Source organism: Salvelinus fontinalis, unplaced genomic scaffold (assembly GCF_029448725.1).
Source record: "Salvelinus fontinalis isolate EN_2023a unplaced genomic scaffold, ASM2944872v1 scaffold_0869, whole genome shotgun sequence".
Taxonomy (NCBI): Eukaryota; Metazoa; Chordata; class Actinopteri; order Salmoniformes; family Salmonidae; genus Salvelinus; species Salvelinus fontinalis.
In genome coordinates this window covers 38,217-60,516 of record NW_026601078.1, presented here as the reverse complement: position 1 = coordinate 60,516, position 22,300 = coordinate 38,217, and the positions used below count along the sequence as shown (strand labels likewise).

General features: G+C 40.5%; 19 non-coding genes across 19 annotated transcripts; all 19 read right to left on the bottom strand.

The window, feature by feature from the left end:
• Window positions 1-1,051: 1,051 nt before the first annotated feature.
• On the bottom strand, window positions 1,052-1,123 carry trnaa-ugc (transfer RNA alanine (anticodon UGC)). Its single transcript has one exon. It is a non-coding gene; the product is annotated as a tRNA-Ala (tRNA).
• Window positions 1,124-2,271: 1,148 nt separating this feature from the next.
• On the bottom strand, window positions 2,272-2,343 carry trnat-cgu (transfer RNA threonine (anticodon CGU)). The gene has a single exon. It is a non-coding gene; the product is annotated as a tRNA-Thr (tRNA).
• Window positions 2,344-2,808: 465 nt separating this feature from the next.
• trnaa-ugc (transfer RNA alanine (anticodon UGC)) lies at window positions 2,809-2,880 on the bottom strand. Its single transcript has one exon. It is a non-coding gene; the product is annotated as a tRNA-Ala (tRNA).
• A 1,138-nt stretch (window positions 2,881-4,018) lies between these two features.
• trnat-cgu (transfer RNA threonine (anticodon CGU)) lies at window positions 4,019-4,090 on the bottom strand. The gene has a single exon. It is a non-coding gene; the product is annotated as a tRNA-Thr (tRNA).
• A 464-nt stretch (window positions 4,091-4,554) lies between these two features.
• On the bottom strand, window positions 4,555-4,626 carry trnaa-ugc (transfer RNA alanine (anticodon UGC)). Its single transcript has one exon. It is a non-coding gene; the product is annotated as a tRNA-Ala (tRNA).
• Window positions 4,627-5,760: 1,134 nt separating this feature from the next.
• Window positions 5,761-5,832, bottom strand: trnat-cgu (transfer RNA threonine (anticodon CGU)). Its single transcript has one exon. It is a non-coding gene; the product is annotated as a tRNA-Thr (tRNA).
• A 465-nt stretch (window positions 5,833-6,297) lies between these two features.
• On the bottom strand, window positions 6,298-6,369 carry trnaa-ugc (transfer RNA alanine (anticodon UGC)). The gene has a single exon. It is a non-coding gene; the product is annotated as a tRNA-Ala (tRNA).
• Window positions 6,370-7,507: 1,138 nt separating this feature from the next.
• trnat-cgu (transfer RNA threonine (anticodon CGU)) lies at window positions 7,508-7,579 on the bottom strand. The gene has a single exon. It is a non-coding gene; the product is annotated as a tRNA-Thr (tRNA).
• Window positions 7,580-8,044: 465 nt separating this feature from the next.
• Window positions 8,045-8,116, bottom strand: trnaa-ugc (transfer RNA alanine (anticodon UGC)). The gene has a single exon. It is a non-coding gene; the product is annotated as a tRNA-Ala (tRNA).
• Window positions 8,117-9,254: 1,138 nt separating this feature from the next.
• Window positions 9,255-9,326, bottom strand: trnat-cgu (transfer RNA threonine (anticodon CGU)). Its single transcript has one exon. It is a non-coding gene; the product is annotated as a tRNA-Thr (tRNA).
• A 465-nt stretch (window positions 9,327-9,791) lies between these two features.
• Window positions 9,792-9,863, bottom strand: trnaa-ugc (transfer RNA alanine (anticodon UGC)). The gene has a single exon. It is a non-coding gene; the product is annotated as a tRNA-Ala (tRNA).
• A 2,105-nt stretch (window positions 9,864-11,968) lies between these two features.
• On the bottom strand, window positions 11,969-12,040 carry trnat-cgu (transfer RNA threonine (anticodon CGU)). The gene has a single exon. It is a non-coding gene; the product is annotated as a tRNA-Thr (tRNA).
• Window positions 12,041-12,505: 465 nt separating this feature from the next.
• Window positions 12,506-12,577, bottom strand: trnaa-ugc (transfer RNA alanine (anticodon UGC)). Its single transcript has one exon. It is a non-coding gene; the product is annotated as a tRNA-Ala (tRNA).
• Window positions 12,578-13,715: 1,138 nt separating this feature from the next.
• On the bottom strand, window positions 13,716-13,787 carry trnat-cgu (transfer RNA threonine (anticodon CGU)). The gene has a single exon. It is a non-coding gene; the product is annotated as a tRNA-Thr (tRNA).
• A 1,685-nt stretch (window positions 13,788-15,472) lies between these two features.
• Window positions 15,473-15,544, bottom strand: trnat-cgu (transfer RNA threonine (anticodon CGU)). Its single transcript has one exon. It is a non-coding gene; the product is annotated as a tRNA-Thr (tRNA).
• A 3,094-nt stretch (window positions 15,545-18,638) lies between these two features.
• On the bottom strand, window positions 18,639-18,710 carry trnat-cgu (transfer RNA threonine (anticodon CGU)). The gene has a single exon. It is a non-coding gene; the product is annotated as a tRNA-Thr (tRNA).
• Window positions 18,711-19,176: 466 nt separating this feature from the next.
• trnaa-cgc (transfer RNA alanine (anticodon CGC)) lies at window positions 19,177-19,248 on the bottom strand. Its single transcript has one exon. It is a non-coding gene; the product is annotated as a tRNA-Ala (tRNA).
• A 1,141-nt stretch (window positions 19,249-20,389) lies between these two features.
• trnat-cgu (transfer RNA threonine (anticodon CGU)) lies at window positions 20,390-20,461 on the bottom strand. Its single transcript has one exon. It is a non-coding gene; the product is annotated as a tRNA-Thr (tRNA).
• Window positions 20,462-20,926: 465 nt separating this feature from the next.
• Window positions 20,927-20,998, bottom strand: trnaa-ugc (transfer RNA alanine (anticodon UGC)). The gene has a single exon. It is a non-coding gene; the product is annotated as a tRNA-Ala (tRNA).
• Between the last annotated feature and the right edge of the window lie 1,302 nt (window positions 20,999-22,300).

Sequence of the window (22,300 nt, the reverse complement as noted above, 5' to 3'; positions counted from 1 at the left end):
GCAGAAAGTCCATTCCACTTCTCATTGGTTACTGACATCCAGGGGAAGGCGGGTGCAGTTCATGTCGACCCATAGGCTACATACAGATCTTTAAACTGATCTGAGAGCAGAGCCTAGTATTCAGACCTTCGCAGTTCCTGTCATGGATTTTGCTGCAGAGAGAGTTCTGTTTCACCCACAGACATAATTCCAACGGTTTTAGAAACTAGAGAGTGTTTTCTATCCAATAGTAAGAATAATATGAATATTGTTGAGTACGAGGCCGTTTACATTGGGTACACATTTGTGCTATGTCGAAATGGCACCCCCCTCCCTAGTGGCAAGAAGTTAAGAACTAAATAGACTCAGCAGAGAAGTTGGGGATTAACTTTGGACTGCATACATGTTAAGTATTGGCTCTACCGTAAAGACACATCCCCTTTCTCTAGTAGTTGTGATGCCATATTGAAAAACTTCCTTTTTCTACAGCGCTCCAATGAGAGTACATTTCAATGGTATCAGATGTCTTTAAAAAGGAACGGATGGGATTTGAACCTATGATCTTTTGTTTACGAGACCGACGCCTTACCACTTGGCCACCATGCCTACCTATACAACGATGTATATCAACATTCTGGAAAGTAGTAGTTATCTAAATGTGTTTTTTGGCAAACAAATAAACTCAGTGGAGAATCTTGGGATTGAACAGAGGACCTCAAACATATACAGCATGCACTCCCCCTCTGAGCTTCCATCCCATTTCATTTACTGAGAAAATGGAATATTAATTCAATATACTTTTTATATACACCACTCCATTGAAACTACAATGAAATGATAGCAGCAATTCTTAAAACAGTTACGGACAGGGATCGAACACATGAACTTCAGATTTTGAAAATTATGTCATAAAAGTTGGCAACCATGCCACTTCTGTTCTATAAATGTGCGAACAGGGATTGAAAGCATGTTCTTCAGATTACAAGACCAAATGATTTAGCACATCTCTGTTTCCTGCTAAGAATTTCAACATTCTGGAAAGTAGGTTTTGGGTCAATGCAAAAATGTAAATTGGAGAAGCTGGGGATTGAACCCAGGACCTCATACATGCAAAGCATGCGCTCTACCACTGAGCTACATCCCCTTTCTGGGAAATATTAAAATGTTTCTTTTTTTGTATTATTTCACCTTTATTTACCAGGAAAGCTTGTGGAGAACAAGTTCTCATTTACAACTGCGACCTGGCTAAGATAAAGCAAAGCAGTGCAACACAAACAACAACACAGAGTTACACATTTAGAATAAACAAACGTACAGTCAATTACATAATAGTAGAAAAAAAAGAATGTCTATACATAGTGTTTGCAAATGTCGTGAGGAGGTAAGGCAATAAATAGGCCATAGTAGCGAATGAATTACAATTTAGCAAATTAACACTGGTGTGATAGATGAGCAGATGATGATGTGCAAGTAGAAATACTGGTGTGCAAAAGAGCAGAAAGTAAATAAAAACAAAATGGGGATTAGGTAGGTAGATTGGGTGGGCTATTTACAGATGGGATATGTACAGCTGCAGTGATCGGTTAGCTGCTCAGATAGCTGATGTTTAAAGTTAGTGAGGGAAATATAAGTCTCCATCCAGCTTCAGCGATTTTTGCAAATCGTTCCAGTCATTGGCAGCAGAGAACTGGAAGGAAAGGCGGCCAAAGGAGGTGTTGGTTTTGGGGATGACCAGTGAGATATACCTGCTGGAGCGCGTGCTACGGGTGGGTGTTGTTATCGTGACCAGTAAGCTGAGATAAGGCGGAGCTTGACCTAGCCTAGACTTATAGATGATCTGGAGCCAGTGGGTCTGGCGTGACGAATATGTAACGAGGGCCAGCCGACTAGAGCATACAGGTCGCAGTGGCCATATCAATACAATTAACTCTTTCTTTACACTGTTCTAATGAAAGTACATTTCCATAATAACAGCTATCTTCCGTAAACGTCGAACAAGGATTGAACCCATGTGCTTCAGCATTACAAAAACAGATGACTTAGCACATCTATTTCCTTCTTAGAATGTCAACCTTCTGGAAAGTGGGAGTTGTGCAAAAGCTCATTTAACAACTAAATAGACTCAGCAGAGAAGTTGGGGATTAACTTTGGACCGCATGCATGTTAAGTATTGGCTCTACCGTAGAGACACATCCCCTTACTATAACAGTTGTAATGCCATATTGAAAATCTTGCTTTTCCTACAGTGCTCCAAAGAGAGCACATTTCAATGGTATCAGATGTCTTTCAAAAAGGCACGGATGGGATTTGAACCCATGATCTTCGGTTTACGAGACCGACGCCTTACCACTTGGCCACCATGCCTATCTATACAGTAATATATATCAACATTCTGGAAAGTAGTATTTGTGTAAATGTGAATTTGGCACACAAATAAACTCAGTGGAGAATCTTGGGATTGAACCGAGGACCTCAAACATATACAGCATGCACTCCCCCTCTGAGCTTCCATCCCATTTCATTTGCTGAGAAAATGGAATATTAATTCAATATACTTTTTATATACACCACTCCATTGAAACTACAATGAAATGATAGCAGCAATTCTTAAAACAGTTACGGACAGGGATCGAACACATGAACTTCAGATTTTGAAAATTATGTCATAAAAGTTGGCAACCATGCCACTTCTGTTCTATAAATGTGCGAACAGGGATTGAAAGCATGTTCTTCAGATTACAAGACCAAATGATTTAGCACATCTCTGTTTCCTGCTAAGAATTTCAACATTCTGGAAAGTAGGTTTTGGGTCAATGCAAAAATGTAAATTGGAGAAGCTGGGGATTGAACCCAGGACCTCATACATGCAAAGCATGCGCTCTACCACTGAGCTACATCCCCTTTCTGGGAAATATTAAAATGTTTCTTTTTTTGTATTATTTCACCTTTATTTACCAGGAAAGCTTGTGGAGAACAAGTTCTCATTTACAACTGCGACCTGGCTAAGATAAAGCAAAGCAGTGCAACACAAACAACAACACAGAGTTACACATTTAGAATAAACAAACGTACAGTCAATTACATAATAGTAGAAAAAAAAGAATGTCTATACATAGTGTTTGCAAATGTCGTGAGGAGGTAAGGCAATAAATAGGCCATAGTAGCGAATGAATTACAATTTAGCAAATTAACACTGGTGTGATAGATGAGCAGATGATGATGTGCAAGTAGAAATACTGGTGTGCAAAAGAGCAGAAAGTAAATAAAAACAAAATGGGGATGAGGTAGGTAGATTGGGTGGGCTATTTACAGATGGGCTATGTACAGCTGCAGTTATCGGTTAGCTGCTCAGATAGCTGATGTTTAAAGTTAGTGAGGGAAATATAAGTCTCCATCCAGCTTCAGCGATTTTTGCAATTAGTTCCAGTCATTGGCAGCAGAGAACTGGAAGGAAAGGCGGCCAAAGGAGGTGTTGGTTTTGGGGATGACCAGTGAGATATACCTGCTGGAGCGCGTGCTACGGGTGGATGTTGTTATCGTGACCAGTAAGCTGAGATAAGGCGGAGCTTGACCTAGCATAAACTTATAGATGACCTGGAGCCAGTGGGTCTGGCGTGACGAATATGTAACGAGGGCCAGCCGACTAGAGCATACAGGTCGCAGTGGCCATATCAATACAATTAACTCTTTCTTTACACTGTTCTAACGAAAGTACATTTCCATAATATCAGTTATCTTCCGTAAACGTCGAACAAGGATTAAACCCATGTGCTTCAGTTTACAAAAACAGATGACTTAGCACATCTATTTCCTTCTTAGAATGTCAACATTCTGGAAAGTGGGAGTTGTGCAAAAGCTAATTTAACAACTACATAGACAAGTCGGGGATTAACTTTGGACCGCATACATGTTAAGTATTGGCTCTAACGTAGAGACACATCCCCTTTCTCTAGTAGTTGTGATGCCACATTGAAAAACTTGCTTTTTCTACAGTGCTCCAATGAGAGTATATTTCAATGGTATCAGATGTCTTTCATGAAGGCACGGATGGGATTTGAACCCATGGTCTTTGGTTTACGAGACCGACGCCTTGCCACTTGGCCACCATGCCTACCTATACAACAATGTATATCAACATTCTGGAAAGTAGTAGTTGTGTAACTGTGAATTTGGCAAACAAATAAACTCAGTGGAGAATCTTGGGATTGAACAGAGGACCTCAAACATATACAGCATGCACTCCCCCTCTGAGCTTCCATCCCATTTCATTTACTGAGAAAATGGAATATTAATTCAATATACTTTTTATATACACCACTCCATTGAAACTACAATGAAATGATAGCAGCAATTCTTAAAACAGTTACGACAGGGATCGAACACATGAACTTCAGTTTTTGAAAATTATGTCATAAAAGTTGGCAACCATGCCACTTCTGTTCTATGAATGTGCGAACAGGGATTGAAAGAATGTTCTTCAGATTACAAGACCAAATGATTTAGCACATCTCTGTTTCCTGGTTAGAATTTCAACATTCTGGAAAGTAGGTTTTGGGTCAATGCAAAAATGAAAAAAGGAGAAGCTGGGGATTGAACCCAGGACCTCATACATGCAAAGCATGCGCTCTACCACTGAGCTACATCCCCTTTCTGGGAAATATTAAAATGTTTCTTTTTTTATATTATTTCACCTTTATTTTACCAGGACAGCTTGTGGAGAACAAGTTCTCATTTACAACTGCGACCTGGCTAAGATAAAGCAAAGCAGTGCAACACAAACAACAACACAGAGTTACACATTTAGAATAAACAAACGTAGTCAATTACATAAAAGTAGAAAAAAAAGAATGTCTATACATAGTGTTTGCAAATGTCGTGAGGAGGTAAGGCCATATAGCGAATGAATTACAATTTAGCAAATTAACACTGGTGTGATAGATGAGCAGATGATGATGTGCAAGTAGAAATACTGGTGTGCAAAAGAGCAGAAAGTAAATAAAAACAAAATGGGGATTAGGTAGGTAGATTGGGTGGGCTATTTACAGATGGGATATGTACAGCTGCAGTGATCGGTTAGCTGCTCAGATAGCTGATGTTTAAAGTTAGTGAGGGAAATATAAGTCTCCATCCAGCTTCAGCGATTTTTGCAATTCGTTCCAGTCATTGGCAGCAGAGAACTGGAAGGAAAGGCGGCCAAAGGAGGTGTTGGTTTTGGGGATGACCAGTGAGATATACCTGCTGGAGCGCGTGCTACGGGTGGGTGTTGTTATCGTGACCAGTAAGCTGAGATAAGGCGGAGCTTGACCTAGCCTAGACTTATAGATGATCTGGAGCTAGTGGGTCTGGCGTGACGAATATGTAACGAGGGCCAGCCGACTAGAGCATACAGGTCGCAGTGGCCATATCAATACAATTAACTCTTTCTTTACACTGTTCTAATGAAAGTACATTTCCATAATAACAGCTATCTTCCGTAAACGTCGAACAAGGATTGAACCCATGTGCTTCAGTTTACAAAAACAGATGACTTAGCACATCTATTTCCTTCTTAGAATGTCAACCTTCTGGAAAGTGGGAGTTGTGCAAAAGCTCATTTAACAACTAAATAGACTCAGCAGAGAAGTTGGGGATTAACTTTGGACCGCATGCATGTTAAGTATTGGCTCTACCGTAGAGACACATCCCCTTACTATAACAGTTGTAATGCCATATTGAAAATCTTGCTTTTCCTACAGTGCTCCAAAGAGAGCACATTTCAATGGTATCAGATGTCTTTCAAAAAGGCACGGATGGGATTTGAACCCATGATCATCGGTTTACGAGACCGACGCCTTACCACTTGGCCACCATGCCTATCTATACAGTAATATATATCAACATTCTGGAAAGTAGTATTTGTGTAAATGTGAATTTGGCACACAAATAAACTCAGTGGAGAATCTTGGGATTGAACCGAGGACCTCAAACATATACAGCATGCACTCCCCCTCTGAGCTTCCATCCCATTTCATTTGCTGAGAAAATGGAATATTAATTCAATATACTTTTTATATACACCACTCCATTGAAACTACAATGAAATGATAGCAGCAATTCTTAAAACAGTTACGGACAGGGATCGAACACATGAACTTCAGTTTTTGAAAATTATGTCATAAAAGTTGGCAACCATGCCACTTCTGTTCTATAAATGTGCGAACAGGGATTGAAAGCATGTTCTTCAGATTACAAGACCAAATGATTTAGCACATCTCTGTTTCCTGCTAAGAATTTCAACATTCTGGAAAGTAGGTTTTGGGTCAATGCAAAAATGTAAATTGGAGAAGCTGGGGATTGAACCCAGGACCTCATACATGCAAAGCATGCGCTCTACCACTGAGCTACATCCCCTTTCTGGGAAATATTAAAATGTTTCTTTTTTTGTATTATTTCACCTTTATTTACCAGGAAAGCTTGTGGAGAACAAGTTCTCATTTACAACTGCGACCTGGCTAAGATAAAGCAAAGCAGTGCAACACAAACAACAACACAGAGTTACACATTTAGAATAAACAAACGTACAGTCAATTACATAATAGTAGAAAAAAAAGAATGTCTATACATAGTGTTTGCAAATGTCGTGAGGAGGTAAGGCAATAAATAGGCCATAGTAGCGAATGAATTATAATTTAGCAAATTAACACTGGTGTGATAGATGAGCAGATGATGATGAGCAAGTAGAAATACTGGTGTGCAAAAGAGCAGAAAGTAAATAAAAACAAAATGGGGATGAGGTAGGTAGATTGGGTGGGCTATTTACAGATGGGCTATGTACAGCTGCAGTTATCGGTTAGCTGCTCAGATAGCTGATGTTTAAAGTTAGTGAGGGAAATATAAGTCTCCATCCAGCTTCAGCGATTTTTGCAATTAGTTCCAGTCATTGGCAGCAGAGAACTGGAAGGAAAGGAGGCCAAAGGAGGTGTTGGTTTTGGGGATGACCAGTGAGATATACCTGCTGGAGCGCGTGCTACGGGTGGATGTTGTTATCGTGACCAGTAAGCTGAGATAAGGCGGAGCTTGACCTAGCATAAACTTATAGATGACCTGGAGCCAGTGGGTCTGGCGTGACGAATATGTAACGAGGGCCAGCCGACTAGAGCATACAGGTCGCAGTGGCCATATCAATACAATTAACTCTTTCTTTACACTGTTCTAACGAAAGTACATTTCCATAATATCAGCTATCTTCCGTAAACGTCGAACAAGGATTAAACCCATGTGCTTCAGTTTACAAAAACAGATGACTTAGCACATCTATTTCCTTCTTAGAATGTCAACATTCTGGAAAGTGGGAGTTGTGCAAAAGCTAATTTAACAACTACATAGACAAGTCGGGGATTAACTTTGGACCGCATACATGTTAAGTATTGGCTCTAACGTAGAGACACATCCCCTTTCTCTAGTAGTTGTGATGCCACATTGAAAAACTTGCTTTTTCTACAGTGCTCCAATGAGAGTATATTTCAATGGTATCAGATGTCTTTCATGAAGGCACGGATTGGATTTGAACCCATGGTCTTCGGTTTACGAGACCGACGCCTTGCCACTTGGCCACCATGCCTACCTATACAACAATGTATATCAACATTCTGGAAAGTAGTAGTTGTGTAACTGTGAATTTGGCAAACAAATAAACTCAGTGGAGAATCTTGGGATTGAACAGAGGACCTCAAACATATACAGCATGCACTCCCCCTCTGAGCTTCCATCCCATTTCATTTACTGAGAAAATGGAATATTAATTCAATATACTTTTTATATACACCACTCCATTGAAACTACAATGAAATGATAGCAGCAATTCTTAAAACAGTTACGGACAGGGATCGAACACATGAACTTCAGTTTTTGAAAATTATGTCATAAAAGTTGGCAACCATGCCACTTCTGTTCTATAAATGTGCGAACAGGGATTGAAAGCATGTTCTTCAGATTACAAGACCAAATGATTTAGCACATCTCTGTTTCCTGCTAAGAATTTCAACATTCTGGAAAGTAGGTTTTGGGTCAATGCAAAAATGTAAATTGGAGAAGCTGGGGATTGAACCCAGGACCTCATACATGCAAAGCATGCGCTCTACCACTGAGCTACATCCCCTTTCTGGGAAATATTAAAATGTTTCTTTTTTTGTATTATTTCACCTTTATTTACCAGGAAAGCTTGTGGAGAACAAGTTCTCATTTACAACTGCGACCTGGCTAAGATAAAGCAAAGCAGTGCAACACAAACAACAACACAGAGTTACACATTTAGAATAAACAAACGTACAGTCAATTACATAATAGTAGAAAAAAAAGAATGTCTATACATAGTGTTTGCAAATGTCGTGAGGAGGTAAGGCAATAAATAGGCCATAGTAGCGAATGAATTATAATTTAGCAAATTAACACTGGTGTGATAGATGAGCAGATGATGATGAGCAAGTAGAAATACTGGTGTGCAAAAGAGCAGAAAGTAAATAAAAACAAAATGGGGATGAGGTAGGTAGATTGGGTGGGCTATTTACAGATGGGCTATGTACAGCTGCAGTTATCGGTTAGCTGCTCAGATAGCTGATGTTTAAAGTTAGTGAGGGAAATATAAGTCTCCATCCAGCTTCAGCGATTTTTGCAATTAGTTCCAGTCATTGGCAGCAGAGAACTGGAAGGAAAGGAGGCCAAAGGAGGTGTTGGTTTTGGGGATGACCAGTGAGATATACCTGCTGGAGCGCGTGCTACGGGTGGATGTTGTTATCGTGACCAGTAAGCTGAGATAAGGCGGAGCTTGACCTAGCATAAACTTATAGATGACCTGGAGCCAGTGGGTCTGGCGTGACGAATATGTAACGAGGGCCAGCCGACTAGAGCATACAGGTCGCAGTGGCCATATCAATACAATTAACTCTTTCTTTACACTGTTCTAACGAAAGTACATTTCCATAATATCAGCTATCTTCCGTAAACGTCGAACAAGGATTAAACCCATGTGCTTCAGTTTACAAAAACAGATGACTTAGCACATCTATTTCCTTCTTAGAATGTCAACATTCTGGAAAGTGGGAGTTGTGCAAAAGCTAATTTAACAACTACATAGACAAGTCGGGGATTAACTTTGGACCGCATACATGTTAAGTATTGGCTCTAACGTAGAGACACATCCCCTTTCTCTAGTAGTTGTGATGCCACATTGAAAAACTTGCTTTTTCTACAGTGCTCCAATGAGAGTATATTTCAATGGTATCAGATGTCTTTCATGAAGGCACGGATTGGATTTGAACCCATGGTCTTCGGTTTACGAGACCGACGCCTTGCCACTTGGCCACCATGCCTACCTATACAACAATGTATATCAACATTCTGGAAAGTAGTAGTTGTGTAACTGTGAATTTGGCAAACAAATAAACTCAGTGGAGAATCTTGGGATTGAACAGAGGACCTCAAACATATACAGCATGCACTCCCCCTCTGAGCTTCCATCCCATTTCATTTACTGAGAAAATGGAATATTAATTCAATATACTTTTTATATACACCACTCCATTGAAACTACAATGAAATGATAGCAGCAATTCTTAAAACAGTTACGGACAGGGATCGAACACATGAACTTCAGTTTTTGAAAATTATGTCATAAAAGTTGGCAACCATGCCACTTCTGTTCTATAAATGTGCGAACAGGGATTGAAAGAATGTTCTTCAGATTACAAGACCAAATGATTTAGCACATCTCTGTTTCCTGGTTAGAATTTCAACATTCTGGAAAGTAGGTTTTGGGTCAATGCAAAAATGAAAAATGGAGAAGCTGGGGATTGAACCCAGGACCTCATACATGCAAAGCATGCGCTCTACCACTGAGCTACATCCCCTTTCTGGGAAATATTAAAATGTTTCTTTTTTTATATTATTTCACCTTTATTTTACCAGGACAGCTTGTGGAGAACAAGTTCTCATTTACAACTGCGACCTGGCTAAGATAAAGCAAAGCAGTGCAACACAAACAACAACACAGAGTTACACATTTAGAATAAACAAACGTAGTCAATTACATAAAAGTAGAAAAAAAAGAATGTCTATACATAGTGTTTGCAAATGTCGTGAGGAGGTAAGGCCATATAGCGAATGAATTACAATTTAGCAAATTAACACTGGTGTGATAGATGAGCAGATGATGATGTGCAAGTAGAAATACTGGTGTGCAAAAGAGCAGAAAGTAAATAAAAACAAAATGGGGATTAGGTAGGTAGATTGGGTGGGCTATTTACAGATGGGATATGTACAGCTGCAGTGATCGGTTAGCTGCTCAGATAGCTGATGTTTAAAGTTAGTGAGGGAAATATAAGTCTCCATCCAGCTTCAGCGATTTTTGCAATTCGTTCCAGTCATTGGCAGCAGAGAACTGGAAGGAAAGGCGGCCAAAGGAGGTGTTGGTTTTGGGGATGACCAGTGAGATATACCTGCTGGAGCGCGTGCTACGGGTGGGTGTTGTTATCGTGACCAGTAAGCTGAGATAAGGCGGAGCTTGACCTAGCCTAGACTTATAGATGATCTGGAGCTAGTGGGTCTGGCGTGACGAATATGTAACGAGGGCCAGCCGACTAGAGCATACAGGTCGCAGTGGCCATATCAATACAATTAACTCTTTCTTTACACTGTTCTAATGAAAGTACATTTCCATAATAACAGCTATCTTCCGTAAACGTCGAACAAGGATTGAACCCATGTGCTTCAGTTTACAAAAACAGATGACTTAGCACATCTATTTCCTTCTTAGAATGTCAACCTTCTGGAAAGTGGGAGTTGTGCAAAAGCTCATTTAACAACTACATTTACATTTACATTTACATTTAAGTCATTTAGCAGACGCTCTTATCCAGAGCGACTTACAAATTGGTGCATTCACCTAATGACATCCAGTGGAACAGCCACTTTACAATAGTGCATCTACATCTTTTAAGGGGGGGGGGGGGGGGCAGAAGGATTGCTTTATCCTATCCTAGGTATTCCTTGAAGAGGTGGGGTTTCAGGTGTCTCCGGAAGGTGGTGATTGACTCCGCTGTCCTGGCGTCGTGAGGGAGTTTGTTCCACCATTGGGGTGCCAGAGCAGCGAACAGTTTTGATTGGGCTGAGCGGGAACTGTACTTCCTCAGTGGTAGGGAGGCGAGCAGGCCAGAGGTGGATGAACGCAGTGCCCTTGTTTGGGTGTAGGGCCTGATCAGAGCCTGAAGGTACTGAGGTGCCGTTCCCCTCACAGCTCCGTAGGCAAGCACCATGGTCTTGTAGCGGATGCGAGCTTCAACTGGAAGCCAGTGGAGAGAGCGGAGGAGCGGGGTGACGTGAGAGAACTTGGGAAGGTTGAACACCAGACGGGCTGCGGCGTTCTGGATGAGTTGTAGGGGTTTGATGGCACAGGCAGGGAGCCCAGCCAACAGCGAGTTGCAGTAATCCAGACGGGAGATGACAAGTGCCTGGATTAGGACCTGCGCCGCTTCCTGTGTGAGGCAGGGTCGTACTCTGCGGATGTTGTAGAGCATGAACCTACAGGAACGGGCCACCGCCTTGATGTTAGTTGAGAACGACAGGGTGTTGTCCAGGATCACGCCAAGGTTCTTAGCGCTCTGGGAGGAGGACACAATGGAGTTGTCAACCGTGATGGCGAGATCATGGAACGGGCAGTCCTTCCCCGGGAGGAAGAGCAGCTCCGTCTTGCCGAGGTTCAGCTTGAGGTGGTGATCCGTCATCCACACTGATATGTCTGCCAGACATGCAGAGATGCGATTCGCCACCTGGTCAACTAAATAGACTCAGCAGAGAAGTTGGGGATTAACTTTGGACCGCATGCATGTTAAGTATTGGCTCTACCGTAGAGACACATCCCCTTACTATAACAGTTGTAATGCCATATTGAAAATCTTGCTTTTCCTACAGTGCTCCAAAGAGAGCACATTTCAATGGTATCAGATGTCTTTCAAAAAGGCACGGATGGGATTTGAACCCATGATCATCGGTTTACGAGACCGACGCCTTACCACTTGGCCACCATGCCTATCTATACAGTAATATATATCAACATTCTGGAAAGTAGTATTTGTGTAAATGTGAATTTGGCACACAAATAAACTCAGTGGAGAATCTTGGGATTGAACCGAGGACCTCAAACATATACAGCATGCACTCCCCCTCTGAGCTTCCATCCCATTTCATTTGCTGAGAAAATGGAATATTAATTCAATATACTTTTTATATACACCACTCCATTGAAACTACAATGAAATGATAGCAGCAATTCTTAAAACAGTTACGGACAGGGATCGAACACATGAACTTCAGTTTTTGAAAATTATGTCATAAAAGTTGGCAACCATGCCACTTCTGTTCTATAAATGTGCGAACAGGGATTGAAAGCATGTTCTTCAGATTACAAGACCAAATGATTTAGCACATCTCTGTTTCCTGCTAAGAATTTCAACATTCTGGAAAGTAGGTTTTGGGTCAATGCAAAAATGTAAATTGGAGAAGCTGGGGATTGAACCCAGGACCTCATACATGCAAAGCATGCGCTCTACCACTGAGCTACATCCCCTTTCTGGGAAATATTAAAATGTTTCTTTTTTTGTATTATTTCACCTTTATTTACCAGGAAAGCTTGTGGAGAACAAGTTTTCATTTACAACTGCGACCTGGCTAAGATAAAGCAAAGCAGTGCAACACAAACAACAACACAGAGTTACACATTTAGAATAAACAAACGTACAGTCAATTACATAATAGTAGAAAAAAAAGAATGTCTATACATAGTGTTTGCAAATGTCGTGAGGAGGTAAGGCAATAAATAGGCCATAGTAGCGAATGAATTACAATTTAGCAAATTAACACTGGTGTGATAGATGAGCAGATGATGATGTGCAAGTAGAAATACTGGTGTGCAAAAGAGCAGAAAGTAAATAAAAACAAAATGGGGATGAGGTAGGTAGATTGGGTGGGCTATTTACAGATGGGCTATGTACAGCTGCAGTTATCGGTTAGCTGCTCAGATAGCTGATGTTTAAAGTTAGTGAGGGAAATATAAGTCTCCATCCAGCTTCAGCGATTTTTGCAATTAGTTCCAGTCATTGGCAGCAGAGAACTGGAAGGAAAGGCGGCCAAAGGAGGCGTTGGTTTTGGGGATGACCAGTGAGATATACCTGCTGGAGCGCGTGCTACGGGTGGATGTTGTTATCGTGACCAGTAAGCTGAGATAAGGCGGAGCTTGACCTAGCATAAACTTATAGATGACCTGGAGCCAGTGGGTCTGGCGTGACGAATATGTAACGAGGGCCAGCCGACTAGAGCATACAGATCGCAGTGGCCATATCAATACAATTAACTCTTTCTTTACACTGTTCTAATGAAAGTACATTTCCATAAAATCAGCTATCTTCCGTAAACGTCGAACAAGGATTAAACCCATGTGCTTCAGTTTACAAAAACAGATGACTTAGCACATCTATTTCCTTCTTAGAATGTCAACATTCTGGAAAGTGGGAGTTGTGCAAAAGCTAATTTAACAACTACATAGACAAGTCGGGGATTAACTTTGGACTGCATACATGTTAAGTATTGGCTCTAACGTAGAGATACATCCCCTTTCTCTAGTAGTTGTGATGCCACATTGAAAAACTTGCTTTTTCTACAGTGCTCTAATGAGAGTACATTTCAATGGTATCAGATGTCTTTCATGAAGGCACGGATGGGATTTGAACCCATGATCTTCGGTTTACGAGACCGACGCCTTGCCACTTGGCCACCATGCCTACCTATACAACAATGTATATCAACATTCTGGAAAGTAGTAGTTGTGTAACTGTGAATTTGGCAAACAAATAAACTCAGTGGAGAATCTTGGGATTGAACAGAGGACCTCAAACATATACAGCATGCACTCCCCCTCTGAGCTTCCATCCCATTTCATTTACTGAGAAAATGGAATATTAATTCAATATACTTTTTATATACACCACTCCATTGAAACTACAATGAAATGATAGCAGCAATTCTTAAAACAGTTACGGACAGGGATCGAACACATGAACTTCAGTTTTTGAAAATTATGTCATAAAAGTTGGCAACCATGCCACTTCTGTTCTATAAATGTGGGAACAGGGATTGAAAGCATGTTCTTCAGATTACAAGACCAAATGATTTAGCACATCTCTGTTCCCTGCTAAGAATTTCAACATTCTGGAAAGTAGGTTTTGGGTCAATGCAAAAATGTACATTAGAGAAGCTGGGGATTGAACCCAGGACCTCATACATGCAAAGCATGCGCTCTACCAATGAGCTACATCCCCTTTCTGAGAAATATTAAAATGTTTCTTTTTTTGTATTATTTTACCTTTATTTACCCGGAAAGCTTGTGGAGAACAAGTTCTCATTTATAACTACTACATGGCTAAGATAAAGCAAAGCAGTGCAACACAAACAACAACACAGAGTTACACATTTAGAATAAACAAACGTACAGTCAATTACATAATAGTAGAAAAAAAAGAATGTCTATAGATAGTGTTTGCAAATGTCGTGAGGAGGTAAGGCAATAAATAGGCCATAGTAGCGAATGAATTACAATTTAGCAAATTAACACTGGTGTGATAGATGAGCAGATGATGAATGTGCAAGTAGAAATACTGGTGTGCAAAAGAGCAGAAAGTAAATAAAAACAAAATGGGGATGAGGTAGGTAGATTGGGTGGGCTATTTACAGATGGGCTATGTACAGCTGCAGTTATCGTTTAGCTGCTCAGATAGCTGATGTTTAAAGTTAGTGAGGGAAATATAAGTCTCCATCCAGCTTCAGCGATTTTTGCAATTAGTTCCAGTCATTGGCAGCAGAGAACTGGAAGGAAAGGCGGCCAAAGGAGGCGTTGGTTTTGGGGATGACCAGTGAGATATACCTGCTGGAGCGCGTGCTACGGGTGGGTGTTGTTATCGTGACCAGTAAGCTGAGATAAGGCGGAGCTTGACCTAGCATAAACTTATAGATGACCTGGAGCCAGTGGGTCTGGCGTGACGAATATGTAACGAGGGCCAGCCGACTAGAGCATACAGGTCGCAGTGGCCATATCAATACAATTAACTCTTTCTTTACACTGTTCTAATGAAAGTACATTTCCATAATAACAGCTATCTTCCGTAAACGTCGAACAAGGATTAAACCCATGTGCTTCAGTTTACAAAAACAGATGACTTAGCACATCTATTTCCTTCTTAGAATGTCAACATTCTGGAAAGTGGGAGTTGTGCAAAAGCTAATTTAACAACTAAATAGACTCAGCAGAGAAGTAGGGGATTAACTTTGGACCGCATACATGTTAAGTATTGGCTCTAACGTAGAGACACATCCCGTTTCTCTAGTAGTTGTGATGCCACATTAAAAAACTTGCTTTTTCTACAGAGCTCTAATGAGAGTACATTTCAATGGTATCAGATGTCTTTCATGAAGGCACGGATGGGATTTGAACCCATGATCTTCGGTTTACGAGACCGACGCCTTACCACTTGGCCACCATGCCTACCTATACAACAATGTATATCAACATTCTGGAAAGTAGTAGTTGTGTAACTGTGAATTTGGCAAACAAATAAATTCAGTGGAGAATCTTGGGATTGAACAGAGGACCTCAAACATATACAGCATGCACTCCCCCTCTGAGCTTCCATCCCATTTCATTTACTGAGAAAATGGAATATTAATTCAATTTACTATTTATATACACCACTCCATTGAAACTACAATGAAATGATAACAGCAATTCTTAAAACAGTTACGGACAGGGATCGAACACATGAACTTCAGTTTTTGAAAATTATGTCATAAAAGTTGGCAACCATGCCACTTCTGTTCTATAAATGTGGGAACAGGGATTGAAAGCATGTTCTTCAGATTACAAGACCAAATGATTTAGCACATCTCTGTTTCCTGGTTAGAATTTCAACATTCTGGAAAGTAGGTTTTGGGTCAATGCAAAAATGAAAAATGGAGAAGCTGGGGATTGAACCCAGGACCTCAAACATGCAAAGCATGCGCTCTAGCACTGAGCTACATCCCCTTTCTGGGAAATATTAAAATGTTTCTTTTTTTTTATTATTTCACCTTTATTTACCAGGAAAGCTTGTGGAGAACAAGTTCTCATTTACAACTGCGACCTGGCTAAGATAAAGCAAAGCAGTGCAACACAAACAACAACACAGAGTTACACATTTAGAATAAACAAACGTACAGTCAATTACATAATAGTAGAAAAAAAAGAATGTCTATACATAGTGTTTGCAAATGTCGTGAGGAGGTAAGGCAATAAATAGGCCATAGTAGCGAATGATTTACAATTTAGCAAATTGACACTGGTGTGATAGATGAGCAGATGATGATGTGCAAGTAGAAATACTGGTGTGCAAAAGAGCAGAAAGTAAATAAAAACAAAATGGGCAAGAGGTAGGTAGATTGGGTGGGCTATTTACAGATGGGCTATGTACAGCTGCAGTGATCGGTTAGCTGCTCAGATAGCTGATGTTTAAAGTTAGTGAGGGAAATATAAGTCTCCATCCAGCTTCAGCGATTTTTGCAATTCGTTCCAGTCATTGGCAGCAGAGAACTGGAAGGAAAGGCGGCCAAAGGAGGTGTTGGTTTTGGGGATGACCAGTGAGATATACCTGCTGGAGCGCGTGCTACGGGTGGGTGTTGTTATCGTGACCAGTGAGCTGAGATAAGGCGGAGCTTGACCTAGCATAGACTTATAGATGACCTGGAGCCAGTGGGTCTGGCGTGACGAATATGTATGGAGGGCCAGCTGACTAGAGCATACATGTCACAGTGGCCATATCAATACAATTAATTCTTTCTTTACACTGTTCTAATGAAAGTATTGTCATGACGTTGGCAGTGGGGCTAGGTTTATGACAGTCATAAATACCTCTTTCCCCCTTTTTCTCTTCCCTACTGATGTGACATAAGAAAACCCCTTGGTTAACATAGAGATTCTGGGGACATCAGAAAGTGGGGGGGAATGAACTATATTCTGGTAATCCGACCAACTGAACATATGCGGTGGTACTTAAGGTATATTATGTCAGTTCGGTTGCCCTCTGACACATTCTCATCAATGATAGAATGACATAAACTCTACTGTGGAAAGTCTAAACGTCAGAGGTATCGGATTCACATGGAATTCTTGTTTAATTCAAATGTTTGAATATGAAATTATTTGTGAAGAGATTAAATGTAATTTTAGCTTCCAAATGAGAGATTTGGATTTTCATAAATTTGGGCTTCTGCTCAACTAGGGGCCCGCCCCTGTGAAGAGACACGGGTTTTAAACTTTTCAGACACACCCCTCTTCCTCCACTATAAAAGCCATTGACAAAAATATAACTTTCTGTTCCGGGACACTAGGATGACGATCCGATGTCAGAATGGTTCAGATAATAACTACAGAACTAAGCCAACATCAGCATGGACTTTGGTTGCAAATGGTATGAACTTTGAACTCGTATTCACTACAGAAGGGATACCTCCTAGCCGCTGAGTTAGCAACAGCTGCTACAAACGCAGGTTAGGAAGGACAGTCAGAGTATCCCGTCTACTACACACGACGTTACTCCAACGTATCCAGTGATCACCAGAGACATTCTTCAAAGGACAGAGGACTCGGGTTGGCGATACGGTCTTCCATCTACCACCAACCTACTGAAGCGCAGCTCAGAGTAAATATGTATTGCATTTTCCTTTTCAAATGGGCGGTAATTTAGAATGCATAAGATACTGTATTTACGATAGCACAGCTTCGGCCCTGTCCCAGTCTCCCGCCCTTTCACCAACCCGCCCCTTTTCTTTGTGTAACAAGCTGTCATATCTATTCCGCCCGCTAGGGACGCTTTTCTGTATGACGTCATTTGTGATCAAGTTATGATTTCATTGTGTATGTGTGATTCTGTGTGATTAGTTAGGTATTTAGTAAATACATAATTAAACCCAATTTTGTATTTCTGATTCAACTTGTTAGCCAGGATTCTTGCAGATAACAAGGATTTACCACTTTCAGATGAGACTGAATAAAATGACGATTAAGGTGACTGCTATGGATGTAAAATATTACTAAATCTTTAAGAGTTTATTCGGAAGATAACAGCTCTATAAATATTATTTTGTGGCGTCCCTCTCTAGTTAATTAATATTTACATGATTAGTTCAATCAGGTAATATTAATTACGGAGAAATTATTTTATAGAATAGCATGTCATAGGAATTAATCAGGCATAGTCAAAGACACGACAGTACATTTCCATAATATCAGCTATCTTCCGTAAACGTCGAGCAAGGATGGAACCCATGTGCTTCAGTTTACAAAAACAGATGACTTAGCACATCTATTTCCTTCTTCGAATGTCAACATTCTGGAAAGTGGGAGTTGTGCAAAAGCTAATTTAACAACTAAATAGACTCAGCAGAGAAGTTGGGGATTAACTTTGGACCGCATACATGTTAAGTATTGGCTCTACCGTAAAGACACATCCCCTTTCTCTAGTAGTTGTGATGCCATATTGAAAAACTTGCTTTTTGTACAGCGCTCCAATGAGAGTACATTTCAATGGTATCAGATGTCTTTAAAAAGGAACGGATGGGATTTGAACCCATGATCTTTGGTTTACGAGACCAACGCCTTACCACTTGGCCACCATGCCTATCTAAACAACAATGTATATCAACATTCTGGAAAGTAGTAGATATGTAAATGTGTTTTTTGGCAAACAAATAAACTCAGTGGAGAATCTTGGGATTGAACAGAGGACCTCAAACATATACAGCATGCACTCCCCCTCTGAGCTTCCATCCCATTTAATTTACTGAGAAAATGGAATATTAATTCAATATACTTTTTATATACACCACTCCATTGAAACTACAATGAAATGATAGCAGCAATTCTTAAAACAGTTACGGACAGGGATCGAACACATGAACTTCAGTTTTTGAAAATTAGTCCATAAAAGTTGGCAACCATGCCACTTCTGTTCTATAAATGTGGGAACAGGGATTGAAAGCATGTTCTTCAGATTACAAGACCAAATGATTTAGCACATCTCTGTTTCCTGCTAAGAATTTCAACATTCTGGAAAGTAGCTTTTGGGTCAATGCAAAAATGAAAATTGGAGAAGCTGGGGATTGAACCCAGGACCTCATACATGCGAAGCATGCGCTCTACCACTGAGCTACATCCCCGTCCTGTGAAATAGGAAAATGTTTCTTTTTTTATATTATTTCACCTTTATTTTACCAGGACAGCTAGTGGAGAACAAGTTCTCATTTACAACTGCGACCTGGCTAAGATAAAGCAAAGCAGTGCAACACAAACAACAACACTGAGTTACACATTTAGAATAAACAAACGTACAGTCAATTACATAATAGTAGAAAAAAAACTATATCTATAAATAGTGTTTGCAAATGTCGTGAGTAGGTAAGGCAATAAATGGACCATAGTAGCGAATGAATTAAAATTTAGCAAATTAACACGGATGTGATAGATGAGAAGATGATGATGTGCAAGTAGAAATACTGGTGTGCAAAAGAGCAGAAAGTAAATAAAAACAAAATGGGGAGGAGGTAGGTAGATTGGGTGGGCTATTTACAGATGGGCTATGTACAGCTGCAGTGATCGGTTAGCTGCTAAGATGTTTAAAGTTAGTGAGGGAAATATAAGTCTCCATCCAGCTTCAGCGATTTTTGCAATTCGTTCCAGTCATTGGCAGCAGAGAACTGGAAGGAAAGGCGGCCAAAGGAGGTGTTGGTTTTGGGGATGACCAGTGAGATATACCTGCTGGAGCGCGTGCTACGGGTGGGTGTTGTTATCGTGACCAGTAAGCTGAGATAAGGCGGAGCTTGACCTAGCATAGACTTATAGATGACCTGGAGCCAGTGGGTCTGGCGTGACGAATATGTAACGAGGGCCAGCCGACTAGAGCATACAGGTCGCAGTGGCCATATCAATACAATTAACTCTTTCTTTACACTGTTCTAATGAAAGTACATTTCCATAATAACAGCTATCTTCCGTAAACATCGAACAAGGATTGAACCCATGTGCTTCAGTTTACAAAAACAGATGACTTAGCACATCTATTTCCTTCTTAGAATGTCAACATTCTGGAAAGTGGGAGTTGTGCAAAAGCTAATTTAACAACTAAATAAACTCAGCAGAGAAGTCGGGCATTAACTTTGGACCGCATACATGTTAAGTATTGGCTCTAACGTAGAGACACATCCCCTTTCTCTAGTAGTTGTGATAACACATTGAACAACTTGCTTTTTCTACAGTGCTGCAATGAGAGTACATTTCAATGGTATCAGATGTCTTTCATGAAGGCACGGATGGGATTTGAACCCATGATCTTTGGTTTACGAGACCGACGTCTTACCACTTGGCCACCATGCCTACCTATACAACGATGTATATCAACATTCTGGAAAGTAGTAGTTGTGTAACTGTGAATTTGGCAAACAAATAAATTCAGTGGAGAATCTTGGGATTGAACAGAGGACCTCAAACATATACAGCATGCACTCCCCCTCTGAGCTTCCATCCCATTTCATTTACTGAGAAAATGGAATATTAATTCAATATACTTTTTATATACACCACTCCATTGAAACTACAATGAAATGATAGCAGCAATTCTTAAAACAGTTACGGACAGGGATCGAACACATGAACTTCAGTTTTTGAAAATTATGTCATAAAAGTTGGCAACCATGCCACTTCTGTTCTATAAATGTGCAAACAGGGATTGAAAGCATGTTCTTCAGATTACAAGACCAAATGATTTAGCACATCTCTGTTTCCTGCCAAGAATTTCAACATTCTGGAAAGTAGGTTTTGGGTCAATGCAAAAATATAAATTGGAGAAGCTGGGGATTGAACCCAGGACCTCATACATGCAAAGCATGCGCTCTGCCACTGAGCTACATCCCCTTTCTGGGAAATATTAAAATGTTTCTTTTTTTTTATTATTTCACCTTTATTTACCAGGAAAGCTTGTGGAGAACAAGTTCTCATTTACAACTACTACCTGGCTAAGATAAAGCAAAGCAGTGCAACACAAACAACAACACAGAGTTACACATTTAGAATAAACAAACGTACAGTCAATTACATAATAGTAGAAAAAAAAGAATGTCTATACATAGTGTTTGCAAATGTCGTGAGGAGGTAAGGCAATAAATAGGCCATAGTAGCGAATGATTTACAATTTAGCAAATTGACACTGGTGTGATAGATGAGCAGATGATGATGTGCAAGTAGAAATACTGGTGTGCAAAAGAGCAGAAAGTAAATAAAAACAAAATGGGCAAGAGGTAGGTAGATTGGGTGGGCTATTTACAGATGGGCTATGTACAGCTGCAGTGATCGGTTAGCTGCTCAGATAGCTGATGTTTAAAGTTAGTGAGGGAAATATAAGTCTCCATCCAGCTTCAGCGATTTTTGCAATTCGTTCCAGTCATTGGCAGCAGAGAACTGGAAGGAAAGGCGGCCAAAGGAGGTGTTGGTTTTTTGGGATGACCAGTGAGATATACCTGCTGGAGCGCGTGCTACGGGTGGGTGTTGTTATCGTGACCAGTGAGCTGAGATAAGGCGGAGCTTGACCTAGCATAGACTTATAGATGACCTGGAGCCAGTGGGTCTGGCGTGACGAATATGTATGGAGGGCCAGCTGACTAGAGCATACATGTCACAGTGGCCATATCAATACAATTAATTCTTTCTTTACACTGTTCTAATGAAAGTATTGTCATGACGTTGGCAGTGGGGCTAGGTTTATGACAGTCATAAATACCTCTTTCCCCCTTTTTCTCTTCCCTACTGATGTGACATAAGAAAACCCCTTGGTTAACATAGAGATTCTGGGGACATCAGAAAGTGGGGGGGAATGAACTATATTCTGGTAATCCGACCAACTGAACATATGCGGTGGTACTTAAGGTATATTATGTCAGTTCGGTTGCCCTCTGACACATTCTCATCAATGATAGAATGACATAAACTCTACTGTGGAAAGTCTAAACGTCAGAGGTATCGGATTCACATGGAATTCTTGTTTAATTCAAATGTTTGAATATGAAATTATTTGTGAAGAGATTAAATGTAATTTTAGCTTCCAAATGAGAGATTTGGATTTTCATAAATTTGGGCTTCTGCTCAACTAGGGGCCCGCCCCTGTGAAGAGACACGGGGTTTAAACTTTTCAGACACACCCCTCTTCCTCCACTATAAAAG